This window comes from Panthera pardus, unplaced genomic scaffold, assembly GCF_024362965.1.
Source record: "Panthera pardus isolate Hobbes unplaced genomic scaffold, ASM2436296v1 HiC_scaffold_16, whole genome shotgun sequence".
NCBI lineage: Eukaryota > Metazoa > Chordata > Mammalia > Carnivora > Felidae > Panthera > Panthera pardus.
Genome location: NW_026526721.1, coordinates 89,760,559 through 89,767,371, shown reverse-complemented (window position 1 = coordinate 89,767,371; position 6,813 = coordinate 89,760,559). Strand labels below are relative to the sequence as shown.

Here is a 6,813-nt window from a genome sequence, read left to right as displayed (position 1 = left end):
TTAAGGATCTTTAACCAAGGTCACACCTCCTTCTAGGGAAAGTGGGCAAAATGTGTATATGCTTTTTAAAGAAACATCACTGTGAGGATTACCTTATTCCTTCTCTTTCAGAATCACACCAAAGTGTTGTGGCACTGTTCCTGGGAAGATGTATACTCATGTAATGAAGAAAGAAACAAAAAATTGAGCATACATTCAAAGCTAGAACCTCAAAAATGAAAACATTGCAATACCACCAAATGTTTGTCCTAAAGTGAAAAAAGGCGGGCAGTTGCAGTCATGCTGAGTTCCCTGTCCTCTGCTAGGATGGCTTTCCAGACCCAGGGGCCACAGCCCTGGCAGCGCAAAGGAGCCGAGCCCAGTGGGGGGTGCCAGCTGGGCACCGTGGGCAAGAGGCTACAGCAGGATCTGATGACCCTCAGGATGTCTGGCAATGTAAGAATTTTGCCTTCCTGAATCAGACAGACTTTTCAAATGGGTGGGGGCCATCCATGGAGCATTTGGCACAGTGTATGAAGGAAGACCTGAGGTATAAGCTCTCCTGGAAGTTCCCCACTGGCTATGCTTACAGAGCTTTGCTATACCTTCACCATCTTGCCTCAGTTAGTATTTAACATTCTCAGCTGCCAACACCCTGCTACCACCCCACCATGGACACCCAGGGGAACATCTGCCTGGACATCCTGAAGAAATAGTCATCCCCCATATCCATCAGGACCATCCCACTTCCCCCCAGAGCCTGCTAGGAGAACCCAACGTTGTAACATTGATAGCCCTCAGGACCAATACATGCTGCTGAGCTCTGAAAAAAAAAAAAAAAAAAAAGCCTACAGCCTTTAAGAAGTAGCTGCAGGAAACCTACTCAAAGCAGGGCTCCAGCCAAGAACCCTGCCTGATTGTCTAGTCACTCTACTTTTTGGTCTTTGTTTTTTCCTCAGAGAGTCTGTCCTTTCCTTCATTCCTGTTGAGGACTCTGTATCTTAGACTGTGGTGTCATTTTTGTTTTGTTTCTGTTTTTGGTTTTGTTTTTTTTTAAGTTTTTTTTTTTTTTTTTTTTTTTTGAGGGAAGGGGAGTGACAGAGAGAGTATCCCAAGCAGGCTCCATTCTGTCAGTGCAGAGCCCAGCAGGTAACATCATGACCTGAGCTGAAATCAAGAGTCAAATGCTTAACCAACTGAGCCACCCAGGAGCCCCTGTTTCTGTTTTTTAAATTAAGTCTCTTGTTAAGCCCTTGTGATGAATATATTAAATGAACACATTGTTTTTATTAATAAAGTAAAAATAATAAATAATGAAAGGATGCAAAATGTATAAATTGGTCCTTCTGTTTTTTTTTTGTTTTTTTTTTTTTTTAAATTTTTTTTTTCAACGTTTTTTATTTATTTTTGGGACAGAGAGAGACAGAGCATGAACGGGGGAGGGGCAGAGAGAGAGGGAGACACAGAATCGGAAACAGGCTCCAGGCTCCAAGCCATCAGCCCAGAGCCTGACGCGGGGCTCGAACTCACGGACCGCGAGATCGTGACCTGGCTGAAGTCGGACGCTTAACCGACTGCGCCACCCAGGCGCCCCGGTCCTTCTGTTTTGAGAGGAGAGTCTGATAGTCTCTGCATTCCTTCTATCACTTTGCTGTTTTGGCAGATCACCATGTTTCCATAAAATTTAACTTCCATTACTTAATAATTGATGTGTCTCTTTTCCTAAATATCATAAATACTTCCGAGATTGCTCTGTCAAGTTGGAAATGTATCATTGGCATATTTGTCTTTCCTTATATGCATCATAGTAAAATAAAAGCAGGTTACTCTGCAAAAAAAATTAACTTCCTCCATATGCCAGGTCATACCCATTCAGGATATTTCCATGAACTGCTTTACTATTCCTATCAGAATGATGCCATTAATTCTTTTTTTTTTAATTTTTTTAATGTTTATTTATTTTGAGAGAGAGAGAGAGAGACAGAGCACAAGCCAGGGAGGGGCAGAGAGAGAGGGAGACACAGAATCTGAAGCAGGCTCCAGGCTCTGAGCTGTCAGCACAGAGTCCAACATAGGGCTCAAACTCACAGACCGCGAGATCATGACCTGAGCTGAAGTCAGATGCTCAACCAACTGAGCCCCTCAGCGCCCCTGATAGCATTAATTCTAAGAACCAGTCTATTCTACTGTGAAATTATTAGATGGTTACATTTTCTCCAGAGCTGAGGATTTTAAATACTAACTGAGGCAAGATGGTAAAGGTATAGCAAAGCTCTTTCCAGGCAAAGGCATGCACAATGTTTCTGGTAGTTTTTACTTCATGGAATAGGGAAAAACCAATTTCAAATAAAAAGCTGGATAATATTTATCTAGAGTTGTATTCATTAGGAAACAACCTCTGGAAGAGCAGCTATAATCAGATTAATTTCTGATAAGGAACTAACATCTAGTGTTAAGCATGACACAACTTGAATTTTGTACTTAGTCCAAAGTCTGAGTAAAGTGGAACTGTGATAGGATTCACTATTTTGTATCTTCAAGTCATTAATGATAATGTTAAAAATTCTCTTGATTTACCTTTTTTTTTTTTTTTTTTTTTTGTAAAAAGGGTGACTCTACTTCACATTTTCTGTCAAATACTCCCACCTCATCTTTTCTTCCAAAATAAAACTTTTTATTATCTTACAGCTCAGGGTGTCAAAGTGGGGTCTCCTAAATTCCCTAAAGATATCTCCTAAATACTTTTATTTTGCCTATCTACTCTGGAGAAATATTGAAGAAGTGTTAATAATTCAACTGAGCACCAAAGTTGCAATAACTTCTTAACGTTTATGAGTCCTTACTCTGCTGTGAGATCACAGTGGAATTCTATATCCCTAGGAAAATTCTGTTAGTTCACAGCTAGAGATCAATATTTTTCAAAAGATTTGGATATTTCCTATTTCCAAGTACAGAAGATTACTTATTTCCAAGTAATCCTTTCCCCTTGTAAAAGATTACTGATCTCTAAGGAAGGATAGGAGGAATGTTCAGTTCAACAAGCATATATTTGATATGATTTCAGAATGTTTCCCAAAGGATCTCACTTCCTCATAGTATAAGATACTGCGGGTTTGATAATCCAGGTATTGGGATGAATGGCTACAAGTGATCTTATATCGTGATTCAAGTCAGGCTTTTATTATTATTGTTGTTGTTGTTAATATTATTATTTAACTTCTAGCTGTTCACCAAAATAGACTTCCTCTTCTTCCTTGGACCACAGCAAGGTTACAGTTCCAGTTTCCCCTGCAACTGCACGTGGCCACATAACTGAGTTTTAGTCAATTGAATATTACCTTAATATTTAATAATATTAATTATTAGGCAAGTGATGCTTGGCACTTTTAAGCCTGGTCCAATAAAAACTTCTCACATGGACTCCTCCATATTCTTTTCCTTCCAGAGTAACTCAGGGTCCCCATGGAAGCACATTTTGGAAGTTGGCAGATGTGTCATGAGCCTGAACCACTGGATGGCTTTGTGACACCTGTATCCTCTCCCTTCAACCTCCAGCCTGGAACCATGTTGGATTGTTATTTAGCCAAGAAATATATTTTCAGGGTGTTGAGCCACTGTATATTTGGGTGGTGTGTGTGTGTGTATTTCATACATATTTTCACAGTCCGACCTACCATATGTAATACAGGCTTTAGTGGACTGTCCATGTATTGTGAATCTATGAAACTCCATGCCCCAATTAGTTGCCACCAAGGGTCTCAGATGATGCTAGTTATCACAATTACTTTCTTCATCCCATGGTGATCATGACCACTATGCCTCTGATCTCTATCAGGAATCTCATTTCAATTGCGTCTCCTCTCACTACTGTATAGTGCTTATAAACAAAACAAAACAAAACAAAACAAAACAAAACAAAACCAGCTATTAAAGCATCTTTCAAAGATTTTGACATGTGTTTCATTGTCTTTTCTGGGACTTTCTGGGGAACATAATAAAAGAAAATAGTAGGTAATAATTCATAGATGTTCTTTAGCATTTCTAACTACTAAATCTTTGAATTCCATTATTTTTTTTAAAATATCTTATTTCAGCTTCATTTAGTGTGCATTGTCATTGAGTCCAGGTTTTGGTCATAAAACTGTATAATTAAAATATTTCCAGCTGTTAGATATAGCATAATCATTTCCGAATGTTATATGTCATATCCTATCTGTAAGTTAAGTGGATAAAAAAATCTGGGTGCCCCTAGATGGCTCAATTGGAGGAACATGTGTGACTCCTGATCTCTGGGTCATGAGTTCAAGCTCCACATTGGGTGTAGAAATAACTAAAACAATAAATATATAAACTTTAATTTTTTTCTAAAAATCTGGAGATAACAGGGCGCCTGGGTGGCTCAGTCAGTTGAGTGTCTGACTTCAGCTCAGGTCACGAACTCAGGGCTCATGGGTAAGAGCCCCGTGTCGGGCTCTGTGCTGATAGCTCAGAGCCTGGAGCCTCCTTCAGATTCTGTGATTCTCTGTCTCCCTGCCCCTCTCCTGCTTGCGCTCTGTTTCTCTCCCTCTCAAAAACAAACATTAAATTTTTTTAAAATTTTTTTAACATTTATTTATTTTTGAGACACAGAGAGAGAGAGAGAGAGAGAGAGCATGAACAAGGGAGGGTCAGAGAGAGAGGGAGACACAGAATCCAAAGCAGGCTCCAGGCTCTGAGCTGTCAGCATAGAGCCCGACGCGGGGCTCGAACCCACAGACCGTGAGATCATGACCTGAGCCAAAGTCGGCCGCTTAGCCAACTGAGCCACCCAGGCGCCCCTAAAATTTTTTTGAAAAAAAAATCTGGAGATACAAAATGTAAGAGGTAGGGAATGAAGACAATTGAACATAATTTTTTTAAAGGTGTAATTTCTTTAGGTTAGAAAGTTGCAGCATTTACAAGCAAAGAAAGACATTAGCAAAGGAGGGAAGAAAGATGTCTTCAAGACAGCTTCAAATAGCAAGTGAAGCTCTGTGGGATTTGGGGCTCAGTATGTACAGTGTCCTCTGAATCTTTCCATATGGGCCGACACCAGTTCTTGGACTCATGCTTATTCTAATCAAAGCTTTAACTTTCCTCTCAGAGATCTGGTGATTAACTGAATTCAACAGGTGTTATAATTTGGCAGACTGTGGATTCAAATTTTGCCTTTGACTCTTGGCTCCTGCAGGTATACAACTATAGCTATAATATGATTATAGAAAATTTGGGGATTTCAGGATATACATTGAGAATTTAAGGTTTTGAGCTTTCCATTCTCTGTCTCTGTCTGTATCTCTCTCTCTCTTTTTAAGCTGTCTGTTATCCTTTTAAAAAATAGCCAAACTGACTTAATTATTCTGGAATTTCTCTTTTCTTTGTTAACTGTTCTAAAGCAGAGGGAACTTGGTTTTATAGAAGACTTGCTTCTGAAGGACATTTTATTCCTCAATAACACAGCTGATAATTTAATTAGAAATTTCACCCTTGAAAGTTATAGTCTGCAGAAAACCGATATGATTTTGTTTAGCTTGAGGACCAAATAGGTGAGAGAACTAATTCCAGATTCTTTGAGCATCCATTGCCTGTCCTATACTGAATAGTACCTGTTGTAACATCTCTGGTTAACCTACGTGAAGAGTAAATTCACATAGGGACTATGGAGTGGTAAAAATATCAATGGGACACCTAGAGAACCAGTTTTCGGAATAGATGAGAGAGAGTAGCTCAGATTATTTCTTAGGCATGTTTCCTTAGAGCACCACCTGCCTCTGGCATCGCTACCACTGGGCATTCCTGAGTTTCGTTGCACTCAGTTCAAGCACTGCACCATAGTCCTCTGCCCTTCAGTGCAGATGCTTTAAGTAATCTGATTGCTCCTTGCATGGAGTATTACTTCCAGGTGATAAGACCCTTGGATGAGGAGGAGCTCAAAATGACATGTAGCTGCTATGGTAATGGCATCATGGAAGACGAATGGGGTTCTAGATATTTTAATTCTTTTCTTGTCATTTTATTTAACTGATGCAAAATACTCTGATTGTAAATGAAAATTCCAGTCAAATCAGTCCAACTGTGATTGTCAAGAACCAAACAACTGTATAGAACTGTCACCTTACCAACTTTCTAGCCTCTTCTTCATGGGCAAGTGGCTATTTAGCTAATACAACCAGGTGTCAGTCATGGTTACCATTTGCATGGACATTTTAAGGTCATACACATACATTGTCTCCCCTGCCTCTTTTCTTTGGGGGTTCACAGTTTCTTGGGTGTGGTCATCAGTACTTCAGGGATTACCTAATGTGATATAATTTCAAAATCTAATTTAAGGATTAGGAGAAAGGTTCCACTTAGACCTCCTATTAATCCTATCTCCTATTGGAAGGTATCAAGCACTTTGTTTCTGGGTAAAATGGTAACATTGCCCTGTTTTTTTGTTTTGGGGGGAACTCTCTGGGAATGAGGAGTGATGGTCCAAATAGATTTTGCATATTTCCGGGCTCTCTAACAAAATAAACATTCTCAAAACATCATTCACATTACCAAAAAATGTCTTCGCTAAATTAACCAATGACTTTTATCTGGAATTCTGGTATAATGCAGAGAGAGCCTCAGACTACTTTGATTAGTTATTCTTTTGATCCCTTTTTTGTCCATTAGTATTTGAAAGAACTAAGTCGGTATGTTTTTTCTTCAAACAAAATGATATTTTCGACAAGAACTCCTGGGAATGCACATGGGCATTACAGTTTGAGAAGCTGCCCCAGGCCTTGCATTTACTGAGAACTGCTCCCTTCACATAATCTCAGTGCAAGC

General features: G+C 39.5%; 1 pseudogene; it reads left to right on the top strand.

The window, feature by feature from the left end:
- The first annotated feature begins 348 nt into the window (after positions 1-348).
- Positions 349-904, top strand: LOC109275109 (ubiquitin-conjugating enzyme E2 C-like; annotated as a pseudogene).
- The last annotated feature ends 5,909 nt before the right edge of the window (positions 905-6,813 follow it).